This window comes from Ambystoma mexicanum, chromosome 6p, assembly GCF_040938575.1.
Source record: "Ambystoma mexicanum isolate Mex_15411 chromosome 6p, UKY_AmexF1_1, whole genome shotgun sequence".
In the NCBI taxonomy this organism is placed as follows: Eukaryota; Metazoa; Chordata; class Amphibia; order Caudata; family Ambystomatidae; genus Ambystoma; species Ambystoma mexicanum.
The window spans coordinates 74040531-74063708 of NC_090935.1; positions in this window are offsets into that span (position 1 = coordinate 74040531).

Sequence of the window (23178 nt, forward strand, 5' to 3'; positions counted from 1 at the left end):
TCTGCTGCTTGCCTTTCCATGACCCGTGAAACAGATACATTGTGTGTGCACTCAGCAGTGTGACGGAAAATATCAAGAGGTCGCCTGCCGGTCGTACAGTTGAAGAAAACATGTAACTCCACGTGGGATAGTTTGTAGTAATTCTGCAAAATTGCAAAGCTGGTGCACCTTCATCACACACATACTAGTGCATGTTAAGGCAAGTAAGGAAACAGCAGAATATGCAGAGTGCAAACAATCTTAGTGTGGTTAGAAAAGCGTTATAGCTGAATGGGTCACACAGAATAAATGGCTTCCTGCTACACGTAAGAAAGCTGTGTTTTGCGTGGTTGTAAACTTTCTTGTATTCCACAATGTATGTATGTCCGTGAATACTACCCATAACACCAATGGCGTAGTTTGTACTGCATGTGATGACAACTGAAATGAAAGCAGGCTACCGCCCTTCCAACAATTACGTAGGGTACTTTCATGTACAGCCTTTGTCACATCTATGTGGGCAACAAGAGGGGTACTCTTGTAGGGCAGCTGAGCTGTAAAACAACCTTTGCAAACCATATGCCGTACTACAGACCCTTACCCGGCAAATGACATTGTATTGTGCATGTACTGCAATGCGCTACTGTACAGAGAGAAGGTATTTGGAAGTGTATGGTAATGGTCATTACTGGAGCATTACAATGACTGGTGCCTATCTAGGTGAGGGCCACCCAATAATTCTGTCTCCCGTCACATCCCCTATAGTATCCAGGCAGGTGCTGCCCCTTCGGTACCAGATGTTTCCTGCCGTTCCTTCTGTGGCGTGTGTGAGAATACCATAATAAATGAAAATGAACTGGGAAAGGAAAAAATTAAAATAAACAAAGCACCTTTCACTGATCAACAACAGAATTGCCAATGCACGCATGTAGGGCAGGAGGCGTGGCAGTGTGGTAAACACTGTAGTTCAATCGTTAGAAAGGGGGTCGATGTACAAAGAGGTTTCTTTATGTGTTGCAGAGCGTTTTCCAGAGAGTCAGCGCGCAACACTTACTACAAAAATATATCAATACTTGCAAGAAAGGCACCAAGCCAATTTAGACGGGGTGTGCAGAAATCGGGATGGCTGGCATAGTAAGATGAACGTTATAGCTGGGGAAAAGTATACATGCTGTGAAACGTCATATTCCCACGGACAAAGTTTGCCATTGGCACATGTCGAACAAATGCACAAATACACTTCTTTGCAATGTACCGTGCTGTCTGCATTTACAGACTAAATAGAAAATGATGCTGCCACATCAGTGGCTGCATAATGCGATAGAAACTTATGCAAGACATCAGAAACAAACGCTTGAACTGAGCAAGGGCCTCCTTCATAGCAAACAACACTGTGTAACATGCGGTGCAATTTTCCCTGCACAATGAACAATAATATCGGCATGATATAGTGTCACCAAAGTGTCACACAGAGAAACCAAAATCAGGCACTGAATTGTAGCTACTCCATATCACTACACATGCGCATGATAGTTTGCGCAATGAGTAGCCACTGCACAGTGTTTTCCATTCACTTTCAGTCAATGCATGTCGGAATCCCCTTAAACCTGCACGCTGTGCCCCGTGAAACACACAGCCATAACCGCACCCTCTGGATTTCTGTCGGCAAATACACTGTGTAGCACAGTCTGTCTGTACACACCACACCCACAAACGTTATTGCCCAATCCCGTAGCCTCTGCAGGCCCATTTCTATGGCCGTTATCTGCAAAAGGGGCGTTTGTAACACGTTCCACCCTGCAACTATCGCAATATTCACAGACCTTTCGTGCTGGGCACGTGTGGGAGTGGGGGAATAACTTTCAACCATGGGAGCAGATGTCGTTAGTTGTGGTGGCTCTTTAAAGAATCTTTGATTTTTTTTTGTTTTAAGATTCTTCCCTAGAAACATATTTTGGGGGTTTTCATATGTAAATGTGTGTTTTCATCGTCAGTTCACATTCTTACAACAGGGTCTTCAGTGCAGTGTGTAGATTGTGAAACAACATTTCATTTGAACTGGTCGGCAGACATGCCATTCGCCTTGAAAAGGTGTATGTATTGCAAACCAATGTTCTCATTCTCACAGGAGAACATCCCAGCAGCACTCAAGAAGTCACACATCCTTCTGTTAATGAGACCCTTTCTGACCTCTGACTGGCGACAGGAATCATTGGGATACTTCCACACTATTCTGAACAGTATACATGAGAAAAGCACCTCGGCAGTAGGAAAAATGTGCTGCACCGCTTTCATCATAATCTTCAGTTGACGGAATACACAGGAGCAAGGCATGTAACCCAAAAAGAAGGCTCCAAAGTATACAATCACAACATGTACAGTTGCCAATGAGTACACACATTGACATTCTACAAGCAGACCGCCGAAACAGCACGCTTCGACACTACACCACAAAGTGTCCACTCCCTCCAAACCGAAATTACCAGACAAGTCTTCTTGGAGGGCGTACACGCACAGATCTTCCACAAAGCCATTACCAATGATGAAAAACTGTGCGTCTTGCCATGTTTGCCAGCTGCAGTACACAAAGTAAAGGGAAAAGTGAATGCCGCCCTTTCCTGTGACGCACACCCAGAGCACCTGATTGGCCAAAGGCCATAGTCCCATTCCCATTGGCCAACATGGTGAGAAGCACACAATGTGGCACATGCCTTTCTCCAATGACCATATGGGCCACGCTCCAGTGAAGTAGGAGGACTCCCTCTCCCTGTTGGTGCTCTTTCCTCTGATGTACACCCTGAGCACCTGAAAAGACAATCACTACAGTCCCATTTCCATAGGCCAGCATGGTAAGAAGCACTAAATGTGGCATGTGCGGGTCCCCAAGTACATGGAGGGCCGGGCCCAAGTGAGGCAGGCATCCCTCTTTTTGTTGCCACACACACTAAGCATCTGAATTGACATTTGCCACAGTTCCATTTTTTTTGTAATTGTAATTGGTTATTTATAACACGCTTAATACCCAAGAGGTTTCTAAGCGCGGACCCAGGGATTGAACATGTGTTCCTCTGTGTCGTCTAGCTTCCAAGGCAAGCATGTTGCCACTGAGCTATCATCCAGAGACATTTACATGACTGCCACCCGCAAAATCCCCGGATGTGGCTTTCATGCTGTGTGCAGGTGTGGGGGAATAACTTGCAACCAGGGTAGGGGGAATTTGTGGTAAGGGACGGCTCTTTTAGTTGCATCTACTGAAACACATTTTCTTTGGTTTTTATTACCTTTTGTGTTTTCTTGTGCTCACATTAGTATAGTAAACTCTTCACAGCATCCTGTAGACGAGCAAACAAAACTGCATTGACAATGGATGACAACAAAATGCCATTTTCTTGGAGAAACTCTGCAGTTCCACAACTAATGAGGTCATTGTTGAAGAAGAACATTCCACGAGCAGACAAAAAAGTATACATGCTTCTGTTGATGAGACACCTTCCTGCGTCTGACTCGGAACAACATCCATGAGCAGTGGCCCATACTCTTCGTGGTATTATGGATGAGAAAAGCAGCTTGGCAGTGGGAAAAAGCATCCTCACAACATCCAGCAATCTCCTCAGTCTATGGAATAAATCTAAGCAAGCCAGGTAACCCATATACATGCCGTCATAGTAGATGATGATAACATCTACTACTGCAAAATTGGCAAGGTCTTTGCAAAGTTCATGCATATTGGCAAAATTGCACTCATACACCGCGTAACACAACAAGTCCATTCCTTCCAAACCAAAATTGCTGTCTAAGTGTCTTTGCAGGGCATTGTTGTGCAGATCTATGACAAAGGGATCACCTACAGTCAACACAATGCGTTTCGCCATGTCAGCCACCCTCAGTATACAGAGTATGATGCACAACAGTTTCAACTCCCCTTCCTGTTAACCACACCCACAATACCTGATTGGCTAATCCCCACACTTGCATGTCAATTGCGCAAGGTGGTGTAAAAGGCAGATTTTGGCACATGCGCCTCCCAAAGTAGCGTGAGGGCCGCAGCCCTGTAAAGCTGGAGCAGTCCTACTTCCCTTTCCAGTATCTTCTGTACAGCTCTACTTCATAGGGTTATGCATAAATAGGCACACATGCATCCACCCATCACATCTAAACTGCCATCAGCCAACACTGTCACTCCTGTACAACACTTGAAATGTACTGTTACACATTTAGAGTACAAATGTCGTGCCATTCTAAAGCACGTCCACTACAAAGTTCAATAAATGTATGCACGATTTCTCCATCTGCATACATCCACAAAGCCACCCAGGATGTGGCATGTCTAATCCTGAAAGTACATGATAGTGTGGGGGAGCCGGGGGGTGGCTGGGTAAACAATATCAAAGTGGGTAGGGGATTCAGTCTTCCAGCGTAGATGTATAATGCTTGTTTCTTTTTTTTGCATGTGCATGCAAGCAACTTTTTTTGTATCATCACTTTATATGCGTTTCCGTTTGCCTCTCCTCACATTTTTTTACCATATTCTGGTCAATGCTTCTTGCACAATGTAAAAGAAGACGGCATTGCCAATGGCGCTCAAATAAATGCCATTTCTACGGAACCACTGCAAATTTTGTGACCTCATGATCTCATAGTGGGTGGAGAACATGCCAGCGGTCTGCATAAATTCACGCATAATTCTGTTTATAGCACACCTTTCGACCTCTTGCTGGGGACAAATTACACTGTCATGGACCCATACTCTTGGTGTTATGCATGATAAAAACGACCTTGGCAGTAGGAAAAATTCACATCACAGCAACCTCTTCAGGTGAACCCAAATGTAATTTCGACAAAGTGCACCACGACAAAGTCAACGTTCATGACAACGCCACATATTTGCAAAGGCGAACCATCCTGCCAAGACTGAAGTCACCCTGACAAGCCCATACAGCGTCCACTCCTTCCACCCCAAAATTACCAGCAACGCCTCTTTGCGCACAACACCTGGGCAAATGACGCACAAAGGTATCACAGACGATAAGCAATGTGCGTGTCTCCACCTCGACCAACCTCACGACACAGTATTGGGACGAATTGGTACCGCCCCTTCCTGTGAACCACACCCTAAACTCCTAATTGCCCATTTCCCACAACTCCATTTCCCTTTCCACCCTGCTCATAATGGAACGTGCGTTTTCCCATCTACAGTGAGGAACACAGCCAGTAAAGCACACACAATACTTATTCCCTTTGCACTGTCATTTTTGCAGAACTCCCCCATTGGGTGCTGTCACATTTTCAAGCACGCATGCAGCAACACCATGCACACTGTCATTTCTAGAAACCACTCCATATTTACCGTTAAACACTCTCAGTAGACGTTCCGTTTGAGTGCAAAGCCCCTCTACCAGAAACTTCTGCTAAATAATGCACGCTTGCAGCATCCACAAAGATCCTAAGATGCACCCAGCACACCTTTGGACATGCACACAACGGTGCAGCCCTTTCCACACCCACCACAACACTATACATCCAAGCAAGCAACCATGTGTGCACCTAGTATTATGCACAAACGTAACATACGTCACACTTAGCAGAATCCACAAACATACCACAGTCTGCACGACCCTACGCACTGCCATTCACAAAGTATTGTGTCACTGGCCTCCTATGCACAACAGCTTCACAACATTGGGCCTACTTCAATATATCTGCACACAGCAGAGTAACCAACCACATATAAGCTGCACTCAACCATACCCACTTCCGTACACACTGCACCCTGTGTCCACACTACGCAACTTCTCTCGGCTCCATCTCCTACTGCACACCAAATACTGTAGCATATTGCAACTATCATCACAACCATGGAATGCACAATACACGCTTTGAAACTCACTAGTGGTGATGTAGCACGTCGACAATGTCCTCCACAACCATTCTCCAAAGATCACCATCTGGTGCCTCATGCAAGGGGGGTTCTGGGAGTTTCTCTACTTCCTGCCTATATCCCGGATTGCAGCCTCAACCAGAGTCTTTAGCTCACCATCCTTTCAGAGAAGAGAAATGTCTACTACATATCAGTCTTTGTCCTGTCCAAGGGCAGTCCAGCACCGAAATGCCTGGCAATTCTCTTCTGACAAGGAGTACCAACAGCAACCCCAGACATGTATTTCGGCCTGGTTGGGCCTCATCAGTGAGGTGGAGCTGTGCCTCTCTGAGAACAATGAGCAAGGGTTCCACGTCTGAATCACCCTAGTAACTTAGGGTGAAAACCCAAAGCTACTTAATATGCAAAAACAAGGGGAGGTCTGGGAGTTTCTCTACTACAGCCCTATATCCCGGGTTAGAGTCTCAACCAGAGTCTTTAGCTCACCATCCTTTCACAGAAGAGAAATGTGCAATACATGTCAGTCTTGGTCCTGCCCAAGGGCCGTCCAGCACCGAAATGCCTGGCAAATCTCTTCTTAACAAGAGTACCAACTTCAACCCCAGGCACGTGTTTCAGCCTGGTTGGGCCTCATCAGTGAGGTGGAGTTGTGCCTCTCTGAGAACAGTCAGCATGTGTTCCACTTCTGGATTACCCATGTAACTTAGCGTGAAAACCCAAAACTACTTAATATGCAAAAAGAAGGGGGGTTCTGGGAGTTTATCTACTACCGGCCTATATCCCGGGTAAGAGTCTCAACCAGAGTCTTTAGCTCACCATCCTTTCACAGAAGAGAAATGTCCACTATATATCAGTCTTTGTCCGGCTCAAGGGCAGTCCAGCCCCGAAATGCTTAGCAATTCTCTTCTGAACAAGAGTACCAACAGCAACCCCAGACACATGTTTCAGCCTGGTTGGGCCTTGTCAGTGAGGTGGCGTTGTGCCTCTCTGAGAACGGTGAGCAAGGATTCCACGTCTGGATTACCCTAGTAAATTAGGCTCACAACCCAAAGCTACTTAATATGCAAAAAGAAGGGGGGTTCTGGGAGTTTATCTGCTACCGGCCTATATCCCGGGTTAGAGTCTCAACCAGAGTCTTTAGCTCACCATCCTTTCACAGAAGAGTAATGTCCACTTCATATCAGTCTTTGTCTTGCCCAAGGGCAGTCCAGCACTGAAATGCCTGGCAATTCTCTTCTGAACAAGAGCACCAACAGCAACCCCAGACACGTGTTTCTGCCTAGTTGGGTCTCGTCAGTGAGTTGGAGCTGTGCCTCTCTGAGAACAGTGAGCAAGGGTTCCACGTCTGGATTACCCTAGTAACTTAGGGTGAAAACCCAAAGCTTCTTAATATGCACTATCAAGCCTGCATTGCTGCAGTGGGTGTGCTCCTTCCACAAATTCCCCGCACCATAACGCAACCATGCATGTCAGCATGTCACCAACTATCACTATGCACATACGCACCACTGGCACCAGCACTCCATGGACATGCACAGCTTTACATGCAACAGTTACCATAATGTATAAACATTGCACTGTCTCTGGCACCCCCACGCCCTTTCATTCACATACTATTGTCTTAATCACTTCCACTCAGAAAGTATTGTGTCACTGCCAACATTGCCCATACTGCACCATTGTGCATACAGCACACTATCCAAGCACATATAAGATGCCCTTCAACAATACCCTCTACGTACAGACAGTATGCAAACACTATACCCAGTGCCACACTGCGTGACATTTCATTGCAGCATCTCCAACCACAGGGCACCACCATGGAGCTATGCAGCAACAAATTGCAACAGTCACCATAATGTACAAACAAAACACTCTCTCCTGCACCCCTGTGCACTTTCAATCACATACTATGAGCGTACCCACTTCCATTCACAATGTATTGTGCCACTGCCAACCTACCCACATTCTGTTTGCAACACTGGCCTATAACGGTTATAATGTGCTCCACAACCATTCCTTATATGTCACCACCCTCGAACTGATGCACAGTCAAAAATGTATTACTGCCGTGGGTGTCCTCAAGGCCTAGTCACTTGAGTGCATGGCCTACAGCCTTCGGCCATGCACCCAAAAGTCTAGGCCTTGAACACACCCACAACAAAGGAATGGTACCATGCATGTCACCATGTCAGCAACTACGACAATCCACATACACACCACTGCCACCAGCACTCCTACCCAACCTGTGCACCGCCATTGGAGCTATGCAGCAGCAAATTGCACCAGTTAACATAACGCCCATGTGGGAAGCTAACATTATGCACAACCGTAATATACGTAGGTAGCAGCACTTCATCCCAACTCCTCCACACCATAAAACACCCATTTACAAAAACAGGTCGCAATTAGCAGAATCCACACACATACCCCAGCCTCCACCACCCCTACCCACAGCCATTCCGGAAGTATTGTGTCACTAACCACAACATTGTCACAACATTGGGCCTGCTTCAACAAATCTGCACACCGCATAGGCCTCTAAGACACCCACAGCAACGTAATGCCACCATGCATGTCACCAACTACGACCATCGACATACACTCCACTGCCACCAGCACTCCTACCCAACCTGTGCACCGCCATGCAGCTATGCAGTAACAAATTGCAACCGTGAACAGAATGGCCATTTGGCCAGCTACCATTATGCTCAAACGTAACATACGTAGGTAGCCGCACTTCACCTCAACTCCCCCACACCACAAAACACCCATTCAGTAAAACAGGTCCCAATTAGCAGAATCCACAAACATATCAAAGCCTCCACCACCTCCATCCATAGCCATTCTGAAAGTATTGTGTCACTAACCACAACATTTTCACAACATTGTGCCTACTTCAACAAATCTGCACACAGCATAGGCCTTGAACACACCCACAGCAACATAATGCCACCATGCATGTCACCAGGTCACCGACTACGACCATTCACATACACACCACTGCCACCAGCACTCCTACCCAACCTGCACACCACCATGGAGCTATGCAGCAAAGAATTGCAACAGTTAACATAATGTACAAACAAAACACTGTCTGTGCACTTTCATTCACATACTATGGCCGTACCCACTTCCATTCAGAAAGTACTGTGTCACTGCCAACCTACCCAAATTCTGTTCACAGCACTGGCCCTACTTCAACCAGTCTGCACGTACCACCCTCTACCAGATGCAGAGTCAAGCATGCGTTCCTCTGGTGGGTATATTGCAGCCCTACGCTCTTCAGTGCATGCCCGACAGCCTATGGCCTTCGGCGTTCTCCATGCACCCAATAGTCTAATCCTTCCACAGACCCACCGTATCTTCATTCACCCATGCATGCCACCATGTGCCCAACTACTGCATTCCATCTGCAGTGCACAGCCACCCGCGCTCCCACTCAACCTATGTCAAGTGCAATTCACTCAACTTCTACAGTTAACCTGCCACCAGTCACCACGAAAAGAGGTCGCCACAAACAGGTTGTGGCAGAAGCTAGGGGGCCGTTACAACAGCTGCCTCCAATCACCACACAAAGTGCTTGCCTACATATGTCACATGAACCACTTCTCACTCCCCCACAAGTTCCCTCCCTTATTGCCACCAAACACATTGCGTACCATATATTTTCCAGACGCTTCTGTCGCCGCACTGTCCTCCGATACACCATGGTGGGTTTCCCAAAAAATGTTGACACACATCACGCTTCCCTCCAGCCAACCACCGGTCAGTTCTTTGCAACAAAGGTACTGGGCGGATTTCCACAAAAATACGCTTTCTGACCCAAACCCCCACTCCTGCCGCAAATTTGTTGAAAATCCATCCAGCCGTTCGGCCTATAGCCGCACGCAAAGTTTTTCCCCATTCAGTCTGTGGAAAAACAAAATTGATTACCCCCTATAACTTTGCCTCATTTTCTATTAAGTATCTTCCCTTCAACCCGCAGAATACGAGGTATAATTCCATGCACTTTGGGCCCATTACACTGTAAATAAAGAAACCCAAAACATGGAGTTGCTACTGAGTGAAAATAACAATTGACTTCCAAGATACATTTGTGGAGCCGGATGTGGCACTTGTAACAGTAGAATCCAGACAATAGCAAATGATTAGGTGTAGCTACTCACTACTACGGAGAGACCCACCTTCCTTTACCTGCCATATTTAATCCAGTATTATTAGCCCCACACATACAAATGTATATGCATAGGGAGTGTTCTCAGTGTCAGCCTCATTGCACCTGGTATTGCAGTCCCCTCTGTGGTAGAACGTGGACTATTCCAAGCATGCACCTTGGTCATACGAGACTTGAAACCTCAGTTGGCCCACATTTTTCATTCATGGCCAGAAAGAAACAGTGATTGTTCAGCAGAGCTCATCCCACTACTCTCTTGTATGCACAGCATTAAAAGTCTGTCTTCCAATACCAATACATGTGTTAAGAGTCAGGGCGTATTAATAAGCTAGTCCAAAAATAAAAGAAACTTGTTACTTTTTGGTTTTTGCGCTTTTTGGTGGCACAAGCCACCAAATATCACCAACACAATTGTTACAAGAAAAAAGGGGTTCCACAAAGCAGTTGGGTCTTGTCAAGACAACTGGAAATGCTGTTGCATACAATTGCCAACGCACAAAGTGGATAGCATCCGTAATGCTGTTATACTACGTGGATATAAGCCAATAGTGGCTTGTTTAACGTATTTCTCCCAATCAGGAGCACTGCCACGTGTCAGTTGTCTGTGTGACTTTGGATGCTGTATCTTTCACAAATACGAAAACAGAAGGCAGAGAGCAGATGTGTAATAGCTGAAAATCTGTAGAAACTGTCCAACGCTCACTAATTCCAAATGAGTCTTCTCCCCGCATAGTGAGAACAGCAGCAGGGAGTGTGTGTTTCAGCTCACCATTGCCACCATGCATAGAGACAGGTTCTCAGTGAGTGCTGCCGTCCAGGCCAGGCTACTGTGCCCTGAGGGAGTGACACTCATCGATGCCATGTAGGCTGCCGAGGAGGAGGAAGTGTCATGTCACTCAGGAGCTGCGCTGTTCTGCAGCTGGCTGAGGTGGAGTTGGATACAGTGGTTAGTGTTGTGACTGGACCTGCGGTCACGCTGGCCAGCCCGACCATTGCTGTCGGCACCAAGCACACACGTTGGCCTGAACAATTACGGCTGGCACAGGCTCACAAGACTTGCTGGGGGCACCTATCCAACATCCAGGGACAGGGAACACCCTGTCCACCCATGAGCACATGGGCGCTTCACTGGCCTGGGGCCACCCAGGCCATCATAGCCACACAGCCGGTGTTGCCCAGCAGGGGCCACGGCCCATAAAAGCTGAGTTGCCCTGGAGGGACTCTGGCAGATGAGGATCATTGGGACAGTGTTGCCCAGCAGGGGCACCGTCCTAATGCAGGGCCATGCAGTTAGGCCCATTGCACGCTGCGCAGCGCCAGCATGGTGCTGGCAATAAGCACACAGCAGGCAGGAGTCAGTTCGGATCGACTGATGAGTCGGAACTGGTGTGCCCCTTTCATTGTTTCGGTCACATGGTCACCACCATGTGACCTTAGCACGAGCCCTGGAAGATGCCATGCTCCCAGGAGTGGTGACACACCACACTCCTCCTTTTCCATAATGAACAAACAAATGGTACACCACTAGACATTAAATCGATGAACAGTCACAAACAGCAATGCTTAACATCCGGGTGCAAAGAATTGTCACATACATTGAAACGCAGGTTGGGACAATCACTACCTCAGAGCTTAATTTGGTAGTTTCAAACATACCACACATACTGAGCATTGGTAAACACATAGGGTGACAGTCAGGGTTGGTGGATTGCTGGTGACACATTGGAAATGCCACATGTAAACAAACCCTTTATTAACCTGGTTGAGTGGAACTTATACTACTGAATGCCACTGTCGTTAGCACCTGGCACCACTTAAAGAATGTCCCCAATATGCAGGATCACGCCTTTACGTAACCACTTGACTGGGTCATTTTAACCAAGTCCACGGTATGCAAGCTCCCAGCCTTCATGCGGATGGCTATTGAGTCCATATTAAGCTATTGCGGGTCTGCAGGAGACCATTCCAACTTCCGTTGGCATATATTCAGGACAGTTAAGTTCAGGGGCCAACAAGGCCGCACCTGTGGGCACCAGGGGCCACATCAGCCTAGTCCATAGATGGTAGGGGCAGACTGTAGGGCCTGGAGATCTGCCCCAGGCAGGAGTATGTCCCCCTGATACATCGGCAGAGGGTGCACAAGCACTAACCTGGAGCTGCAACCTTCCAATGTTCTTCTCCTTTCCATGTTTCCTCCTTTCTTATTGACAGTCACCCCCAATGGACCTGGGATCTTCAGCAGACCATAAGGCTGTAATGGCACTTCGCCCACACAGATTGCTTCCTTTTACACTGCTGATGTGTCAGTGGTGTTGTTTTCACTTTTAGCCATTTAATTGTCAACGTTCAAACTCACTGCCGATGGGCCCCGGATCTGGGCCCATACATTTAATTGTCATTGCACTCCACTCAGCATGTCATTTCTTTCACCACCGGAGGGCCCCGGGTATCACAAGGGGGGCACAGGCAGCCTCCATATTCAATTTCTTTATATAATTCCGACATGGAGCATTTTCATTTTTTTCACTGCCAGGCGGCCCGGGACCTCCGTTGAGATGCGCAGGCTGCCGTGCAACACTCCCTCTCCATATCCCATAGCTAGGCTGACAGGAGCACACACCGGTTGGGCCGGGAACCACAGTGGTGTTGCACGGGCTGTCACGCAACTCCAGTACTGCTCCCCTTTATTTTGCAGCAAGCTCCGATCGTGATGCAGATTGAATATTCAATGCCAGGCAGCCTGGGTATGATGCAGGGTAACTGAACCAGGGCCCCATACTACCTAAGGCGATACTCGCTTTGCCACTAGGATGGGTGAGCCTCAGGCCTGGCGTGATGTGTGGTGGGTCATGAGTGACGGTTGAGCACTGGTTGCTGCCCTACTGATTGTGCACCCTGAGGCTCCGCTGTGTACCCGAACTGGTGTCCGTCCGCTGGTTCATATATATTGATAGTAAGCTGCTAGTGTGCCCTCCTAAAGTGCAGTCCTCCACTGTATCCCATGAATAGTGTGTACAGTGAGACTGACTACAGTCTGCTAGACATGTGACCCTTTCCCTGGAGTACATTTGGGCGGGCTACTAAGGTATTTGTGACTATGAAAAGAGGCACCAATAAGAAGCATGATTCCCGATGGATGCCTATACAAACACACCCTCCAGGGGAATGTGCCCATTGTGTGGGTACCAGAGACGGCCTCCAAAGAGACTATGGAGCAATTTGTGCAAAATCCCTTGAAGACAGTTCTGTAGCCAGCGTCATTCTCCTCCCAGTTCCTAGTTGAGAGAGCTGATAGAACTTTGCAGGTGCCATCCAAACCAGGGGCTCTGTCATGCACCATTATAGCAAGATTCCTCAATTACACAGACAGGGATTTGATCCTCAGTCTACCTAGAGAGCGTGGGGAGCTCCGCTCCGCGTCCAGCAGGCTGTTCTTTTATCCAGATTTTTCACCAACAGTCCAGTCGGCACGAAATTATTTTCACACAGTCAAGCAGCTCCTTAGGGATTGTCAGATACCATACACTATGTTGTTTCCATCCAAACTTAGAGTACAATTCGGAGGAGGCACACACTTTTTCACTTTACTGATGGAAGCCAAATACTTAATTGAGCCCCCGATGCCTCCTTGCTCACAAGACCTGAGGGAGAAACCAAGAGAGAAACATGCAGAATTGGAAACCTGGCCCTAAACGTAGGTTGAATGAGAGACTCATGGTCCTGTCTACTACAGGGCTCCCTGGAGGACAGGGCGCAGATGTACACGGCACCCACATGGATAGCTCAGTTGATCGTGCTGGGCAAGTTCTATTATGTTTCTGTCCTAGCATGGGAAAAGGTAACGTTACCTTGAGTTACACACTCCTGTGCCTGATACATTTCAACATTGTGGGACAGCTCTTGCCTTGTAGTACTGAGTGAGTGAGCCGCTCGTAATGCCTCTGCTGAAGTACAACTGGGTGTGGTATAACATGGAAGAGACTATCAATTTGGGTTGGGCAGTGCTGGTGGGGGGATTTTGTGGATGTTTATGTTTGTGAATTGTTGGTTACATCAGTGAGGTGCTCCACCTATCAGAGTGTCAGGTCAATTATAATGAGGATCTTTTTTGGGGAACATTACACTGTAATTTTATTAATACATATACGTATGTTGGAATGTACGGGGAAGTAACAACCCCGCTAAAGACAGGAAACACAACAGTGCCCCCTCACCTCTCCACATATTGTTTTATTTGTTTGCCCAGGGCAATGTTGTGTTTTTTAATATGTTTTTACGGCTGTGTGCGGACAGCGGCCGGACATCGGCCGCTGTCCGTGAATCCAACACGGCAGGCGTTTCGGAAAATCAAACGCACCTAATGCTTTTCACCAACCACATATCGAATGCCACCCACCCCCTGCTCCCCCCGGATAATATTGCTGCAGGAAACTCACACAATAGCCAAAGCACACAATGCATTCACTCCAAAATGGGCAAAGACTAGGTACTACACTTCCTATTCGTCACAAGCATAGGGAGTTTTAAAATTGATCCACCATGCCCTTCCATTTCAACATTCAGAATCGACCCTTAGGGCAGGTACGTGATAATAAGCAGAAGGCTATATGAGTTTGGCATACTCTTCATCAGCACTTATGGCCCTAACCTAGATAACCTCACATTTTACATGCAGTTGTCCACACTTCTATATGCATGGGAGAGTCTTCCTATTATTTGGAGAGGTGACTTCAACACTATCTTGAAGGTAGAGATGGATCGCTCCACTGTAACAGATCAGGCCCTGGCGTGGCATGTATCCTTTCTCTCTGACCAGCCCTCCCAGATGGAATCCGGCCCCTTTCTCTTCTCTTCCACTCTCTCTACTTGTGGTGTCCCCCAGGGATCTAACCTTTCCCTCTGGTTCTTCAATATGTACATGGTCCCCTTGGCCCAGAGGATCTCTACCATCATCTCTAACTTTCAGTGTTATGTAGATGCCACGCAGCTCTCTTTCGGGCTACCCTACCCTCCTCATGCTCCTCGCTCATCCCTGATTGCCTATCCGCAATTCAGGCTTGATGTGCTGCCAATGATCTCTGCCTGAATGCCAGTAAGACGGAGATCATACTCATTGGGACCACTGCTCCTGCTTTCACACTTTCTCATTGGCCTGCCTGCCTTGGCCCTGCGCCCTCACCTACCAATGAGGCAAAACATCTTGGGGTCATCTTCGACCCCACTCTCTCCTTCTCTTCTCACATCTCAGACATCTCAGAAAGCTCCAAAAAGTCAAACTACCAAATGCACCTCCTCAAAGGCTATTCTACCTTTTCTCATTTCCCCCAGAGGCTCATCACCTCGAGAGCGCAGGTTGTCTCTAGGCTGGACTATTGCAATAGACTATTTCACAATCTTCCTACTTCTATTCTCCGTCCTCCACAACACATCCAGAACAGTACCGCAAGACTTATCCTTGGCCTCAAGCCCTGGGACAGCATCTCTCTGGTGCTGAAATCCCACCATTGGCTCCCCGTGGCTGCAAGGATCAAGTTCAAGATCCATTAAGGTGGGGGGAAATGAGGTGTGGGCCCTTTTGTTGTATTCTACTGCAACGCTGATCAATCTACTGGGAAGGGACCTTCTGAGTAAACTCAACATGACCATCTTGTTCACCGAAAGGGGCCCGGTATGGTTGACACCTGGTATGTGATCTGAGAGAGTGATGTTGACTTAACATGCATTGGGTAATGAGTCTGTAGCAAGATGAATACCGGTGGCCCCTGAATTGTTCATATACAGTATGATATGATATGATATGATACTTTATTTATATCGCGCTCATACACAGGTGTTTCAGAGTGTGACCAGGCAAAGGGAGGGGAACAGTGGAGAGAGCAAAAACAATGATCTTACTAGGCCCAGTGACATTGAGAATGTGCAAGTGCATGGGAAAGGGAAAATGGGGAAAGTGCATTGGAAAGGGGAGAAATTGGAAAGTCCCGAGCATAAGAGAGGAAAAATAAATAGGAAGTGGATAAATAAATAAATAAGGTGAGTCAAAAACAGTGGTAGTGCAGCCTGTGAGGGCCAAGTGCAAGGTTGGTCAGAATAGGGAGTAACCAATCAGTGCAGACAGAGTGGGGGGACCTGTATAGGTACAGATACAGGCCCCAGTGCGAGGGTTACCAGGGGGGCACAATACTGCTTAGTGCAGTACGACATGTGGCTAACAGATACTGGCGAATGCCCTCCAATTTCTTGTTCAGGCCTGCCAAACATCAGGAGGTAGTTGCAGGAACAATTATCATGCTTGACAAAGAAGGAGTTTTAGTGTAAAAGGACAGGATTTTGTTGATTGCAGTTGATTCTGATAATGGGGAGAGACACACAGTATTTTGTATTAACCCTACTATACTAATGAAAGATGTTTCAGATGAGGACCTCTTTGAGAACAAAGAAAACGAGGGGGAGATAATATTGGAAGTGTGTGTCCCGTGTGAGATATGATATGATATGGCATTTGTAACACGCCTATACACAAGTGTTTCAAGTCACAACGAGGCAAGGGAGGGAGAACAAAGGAAGGCCGGACAGTGATCCTACTAGGCCATGTGTCATTCAGATCGTGCAAGTGCGTGGGAAGGGGGCAGGGACAGTGCAGTACATGGTAAAGAAGATAAATAGTAAAGTAACGGCCAGCATATGGCAAGTGCATGTAAATGCGGATATCAGGTGTCAAGGGCTGATGGGGGACTGTGGGAATACAGAAACAGTCCACAAGTGTGCGGGTAGCCAGGTGGACAGTGCAGGTTTGTGACCTGGCGGGGGAAGACGTGGGCCTGAGATCAGAGGTGTCCAGGTAGCCAGTGGAGTTCCGGTTACAGCCAGGAGGTCAGCCGAAGCGAGGAGGAGAAAAAGCAGAAGCAAAGAGTAAGGTTTTGAGCTGCTTCCAGACCCAGAGAAGGTTCTCCTCAAGTTTAAGTGAGGCAGGAAGGCTGTTCCAGAGGGAGGCACCAGCCGAAGAAAGAGATTTATCACCAAATCGTTGCTTGGAGAATAGACTGACCCGGAGGGAGTTTGAGGCGGATAATGTTACAATATAGGCATGTAGCCTACTTTATGTTACTGGTAGGGAATGCCCCCACATTTGCCTCAGAAGATTTGTCTCAGGTACCAAATAAGTTGTGGGCAAGTAATCTGCATGATGTAGGGCTCTTACAGATATGTGGTACAGTGATATGGTACTGGCAGAGTTTCCGGTGGTTCCAAACCCTGCAACAATACTGTTTATCATACATGTTGAGGCAACCCATTTTACTGTAGTGGATTTAAAGCATTACTTTTTCTCAGTGCCCCTGCATCCAGACTCACAATATCTCACAGCCTTTACATTTGCCAGGAGTCGATTTCATCATACTAGGCTTCCTCAAGGGTATTGTGAATTCCAAATATTTTTAACAGGGTCTTACATTTAGGAAACATTGATGTCCCCAGCACTATTATTCAATATATGGACAATCTGCTGCTACGTAGTACTACCGAACAACAGTGCAGGGAGGACTCCGTTGTCTTGTTACAACTGTTGGCCCACACAGGATATAAGGAGGACTGTGCAAAGTTGCAGTACTGCCAGCAGGAGGTACTGTATTTGGGTCAGTTGATTTCTGTAAATGGTAAGAAAGTGACTCCAGAATGCGCAGCAGCAGTTTGCGCTACCCCCCAGAGAGTGACAGTTAAAGACATGCAAAAATGTCTTGGCCTTTGCAAATATTGTAGATCCTGCATCTTAGACTACACATCATACACTCAACCCTTACTTCAGGCCTTTAAGAAAGCACATTGAATGAAACATACTGTCGTATGGACGGATCAGATGGTGAACAGTTTTCAATTGCTGAACATTTTTATCTCCACTACTCCTGTGCTGGCAACTCCTGATTATACTAAAGAGTTTTATCTTTTTTCACATGTCAATGGTCAATGATGACTGCAATTTTGACACAACACAGTACTATAGGTCACAAACCCCTAGTTTATTGCAGCTACTGGAGTCAGGTATGCAGGGACAGTTTCCATGTGAACAGGTGTTGGCTGCTGCTGCTTTTGCCATTGATAAGCTTCGACTATTGTTATGGGGTGTTCCTTGATGTTGTAAGTCTAACACGCTGTATTTTCAATATTGGAAAGGTCCAAATCCACATTGACTATGCAGAGGGCTTCTGCCTATGCAGTGATTCTCTGAAGCCCATCTATTCACATTGTTCTTTGTAAGACGGTGAATCCAGCTGCTTTTATGACCAAACAAATTACTGATGATGACGAGGTGCACAACTGTGTTACGTATGCAGGTCCTGAGGATGATATTCCCAAAGCACATGACTTTAGATGACCGAGAGGTGTTTTTTGTTGACGAGTCCTCAATTATCAACCAGGAGACATACTGGGGTAGCAGTGCTGCGATTAGTGGATGGGGAGTATGATGTTTTTGTGCAGCAAAGGTTACCAGGCCAATATTCAGCACAGGCAGCAAAACTGATTGATCTTATTGAAGCACTTGAGTCAGCGCAAGCATTTCAGGTTACAATTTATTCTGATTTGCCTTATGTTACCACCACCGTTCACTTAGGGTTGTTGAGATGGATGAGAAGAGGATTTCATAGAGCATACTGGTCCCCAGAGCAGCATGCAGCCCTCTTGGGTTGTTTGATCCATGCCCTGTCACAACCCACACTCTCCACCGTCATCAATAGTGCTACCCACACAAGTGGTGCAGACTTCCTTTCCCTCTGGAACGAAGATGCAGACATGGCACCAACTGGCTGCACATTTTCCAGTACCAGAAATGCCTGAACATCCAGCATTTGTAAAAATGCAGTTGCAGGTTCCTTATAGCACACTATAACCAAAGAATTGAGATACAAGACAAGCACTGCAAAGTGAGACGTTGTGGCAGAGAAGGGGGTGTGCGCAGTCCCCTGGTGACAGACAGGTGCAGGAAAGGTGGTCATGCCCCAAGATTTTGCCTTAGTGGCATTTGATCAACTCCATTACGCTGCTTACATGTCCAAACAACATATTTCTGCAAACATATAAGAAGATTGGTATGTGCCAATATTCAGGAATTGTATATGTTTATGTCCAATTGTGCTGTCTGTCAGACATATAGCACTGGGCAGCCATTAAAAACATTAAGAGGAACCCTGCCTCACCCTATTGGCCCCTTTTGGGATCTTCATATAGACTTTGCAGATATGGGTGAAAGATATAATACCTTCAGTTGTAAGGCTGGTCCATGTGCACATCCTGATGCCAACTCAGCCACCAAGGTTTTGGTGAGATAAATGTTCCTCTGTTGTTGGGTGTGCGACACGCTTAAAGGTGACAACGACACTCACTTCCTTAACCCCTTAACTGCTAAGCTTTAATCAAGTCTATGGAAAAAGGACAAGTATACTTGTCCTTAGCACTTAAGGAAATAATGAGCTAGTCAAGGAAATTGCAGCTCTTCTGGGAACGAAACACATGAGGCCTCATAAGGAGTTGAGGGGGTGGTAAAAATGCACAATTAATGCTATTACTGCCGCATTACTGCAACGCCCAATCCCGAGTTTGGGGGAAAGTCAGGGAATTCACCCCCAGCTCTGTGCTTAAAATGAATCAGCTTTCTTTATGCCTATTTTTGGTGCAATTACTGCAGCAGTAATTGTGCCAATAATACCCCATTGAGTCCCATAGCCTCAAAATAAATGGGGATTTACACCGCCACTGCCGCTTGGGATCCAGCAGTAATACAGCCTGACCGATTGGCGGAAACGATATTTGCAATGGGTGATATTACAGCAGATTCCTATTTGACTCAGTTAACAAAGTGTATTAAATATCAATGTCAACAGATTGCTCCATGTCAAACGGAAGAAGGTGAAAACAGCCCGCAGACGAAGGGCACAGGCTATATGTGGCTGTGCTGGCTGTTGCTGGGTTTCTGGAGCTCTTGGCCCTTTAGGCCATGCCCCCTGTTTTTCCGCGAATTCAAGTGAAGAGGAAGAGGAGGGTACACAACCCACCAGTACTCATCCTTGTGTTGGAAGCCCGCAGGTGAAGGGTGCAGGCTGTCTGTGGCTGTGTTGGCTGTTGCTTGGTCTCTGGAGCTCTCGGCCTGTTAGGCCATGCCCCATTTTTTGCAGCAATTTCGAGTGAGGAGCAAGAGGAGGGTACAAAACCTACCAGTACTCACCCTTTTGGCAGAAGCCCACAGAAGAGGGGCACAGGCTGTCTGTGGCTGTCCGTGGGTGTAGTAGAAGCATTGGTCATATCTTGGTGGGGCAGTGTCTTCTGACGTCAGCGTTTGACATCTTGTGTTTGAACCCACGGTTACTGCCCTCTGAGTCACCCCTCACATTTAACACTCTGCTGTATCTACATGACTGGTTTTACCTCTGATGTTGGGCTGCCCCACACCCCAAGTTTTCTGCAAACACACGCTGCAAATACATTTGTACTGGATTTTTGAATAATTGAGAAACCACCTTTCAGGGAGACTCCCTGCATAGCATTGAGGCAGCGTTGTTGCTGAAGACAAACCAAGTAGGTGGAGTACATGACTTGGCTTTTCCCTTTTGAAGTGACACATTCTTCCACTAATTCTTCCAACCATGTGCCTCCCAATTTGTACGGCTCTCCCCGCGACGGCTTGCCTACACAGGATGAATTTCTTGTTTGTGTAGGTTTGAGCCGGGCGTGGTCACTTTCTGGTAAATGGGTTTGTGGTTTCCATTGTGTGCTTGGGCTGGATTGGCTTCTATTGGTTCACATTGGTAGTTTGAGTTGAACTTTCTTATTCCTGCATTGGGGAGGAGGGGGTGAAAGGCTATGAATGCCCCCTTAGCCAGTGGGTGTTCCTTCACCTTACACCGTATGCCAAACACATAGTAGGATAAAGTGTCCTGGCTGAGTCCCTGCAGTCTGTGAGGAGGAAGTCTGCAAGGTTTATCTCCCCTCCCCTGCTGTTGCTGGGGACTCACCACATTAAGTTTCAGCTGACACATTTGCACCTATTGGAACTCTCCATTGCTTACTTCATGCTTCATTCTTTGCCCCCTTCCTTCGCTAAAACACAGCCAAATACAGGCTGTTTGAATATCACTGATTGTTGTTTGTCCAGGCTGTTTATTGCTGAGTGCTAATGTGCCCTCCAAAACAAAAACCCTTTGAAAATCCGAGGGAAAGAGGGGAGAGACAGACTCTGGCAGCTCCTCAAGCCGTTGAGCATTCCCTGTCCTCGGGGGCTTTCTTATTCTGACATCTGTTCTCTCATTTTGATTGGAATGGACATCCTCAACGTTTAATGCCACTGGCACTTGGTTCGAATCTGTACAATATCTTGTCTTTAAAATAATTGTCATCTTGACTGCTGCTTCGGGGAGCCTTTTGCTGGAATGTGCCTTAAACCAATCTGAGGGGCTGTAAGGTTTTTTATTTCCTTCTCCCCCCATCACCTGTTTTCTCCCTGCTTAAGTATTATGTTCCTGTTCCAGCTGAGTTTTTAACCTGTCTATTGTTTTTAATTTGCATGTGTTCTTTTATTCACATGCCAAGTGAAGGCCCTTGAACTGTTCTTAAATTGCATGTGTTATTATTTTTAATGCCTTGTGAAGGTCTTTGAGCTAACTGAAGTGAAAGCCCACTTTGTGTATTATTAAGTTGGTACCCTTTTGTCCTTGCGCTTGCATTTGCACTTTAGGAGCATTATTTTGTACTGCAGCATGCGTGCACCTTATTGTGTAGTCTGGTTGACGGTTACGACGGCCCATGTCTAAACGTAAAGCTAAAGTCCCACCTTTGGTGGCCAATAAAACATAATAAAGCAAGTGTAGCCTGATGTTAGGGAGAATTCTCATTCTATGGCTAATTTTCCTTACCTATAGAGTTCCCCAGCAACTTTGCTGGATTTGAAGGGTTTGTTTCTTTTTTTCCTGCTAAGAGTGCGACTCTTTTTCCCAGTCTTAGGCATTTTTGCTATGTGTGTTCTAGGCTATTTTTGTGTTTAATGTCTATGGGATTTTCTCACCCACATAGAAACCATATTTACTCACATGGGTTACACAGCACCCTCAGTGCAATGAGACAGGGGTGTTGTAGCGACCCCCAAACATAGACTCCACACCTTGGGACTGACTACTGTCTCCCAGGGAATGTAAAGTCCCAATTGACTTTACTAGTCATTTGTTATGAACTAAACCAGTACAAACTATCTTACTATGGAGGTACTGGAAAGGGTTAATAGTTTTTCCCTTATGTTCATTTTCGAGAGGGTACCGTACAGTCCCTCTCTCCAAAGTTTCTGGCTGGTGGCAGTGGTTACTACCCTAAATATTCAACCGCAAATATTTTTCTATGGGATTTTCCCATTGTTCGAGGCTACCACTTTTTCTGACAGCCTCTAACATACCGCTGGAGTATTTTAATATTAACATTACTCCGGTAGGTTTTTATTGCCAGAACTTTAATATAACTTCTTTCTCGTGTCTTTCTCTAAACTCCGTAACCAGGTCAGGGATTTCTTTATTCGTCCTTTTGGCGGGCTTCTGCCGAGAAGTCATCCTTTCAGCGCCACAGAGTCTGGGGTGTGTCCATTGTGTGGGAGAGGGAGTAGGACCCCTGGACAGGGTTGCCTCAGCAACCCATGTCGCACACTATCCTGATAGGCTAGAGGGTCTCCCGCCAAGTTAACCAATCCGCTGTGTGAGTGACAGCTAGGCTGTATGAATGGGAATCTTTTTGCATAAAAGCAGGGTCCTGCGGACTGGAAGAGCAAGACGTTGCCACTGGAACTAAGAAGCCGAAGAGGAGAGAAGCCAAAGACATCTGCAACGACTGAACCACCGGTGAAGCCCTGCTGCAGCATTCCACCACTTTTCTCCACACGACGAGAGAAGATGTTGCTCTGCAAGAGACTTCTTCCCTTGAACTGGTGAGGCCAACTAATTTGCGAATCACCTTCCCGGACCTGCCTTGGTCGAATCTCCCATACCCTGTACTCGGAAAATGGATAGCCAGGCACCAGTCCACCCTGACCGCGATTTAAAGGAGCATACCTTTTATTCGTCGGGCAGCACCGCGGCTTGTTTCATCGCTGGGTAGTGCAGTAACTCAAACCTTCCTC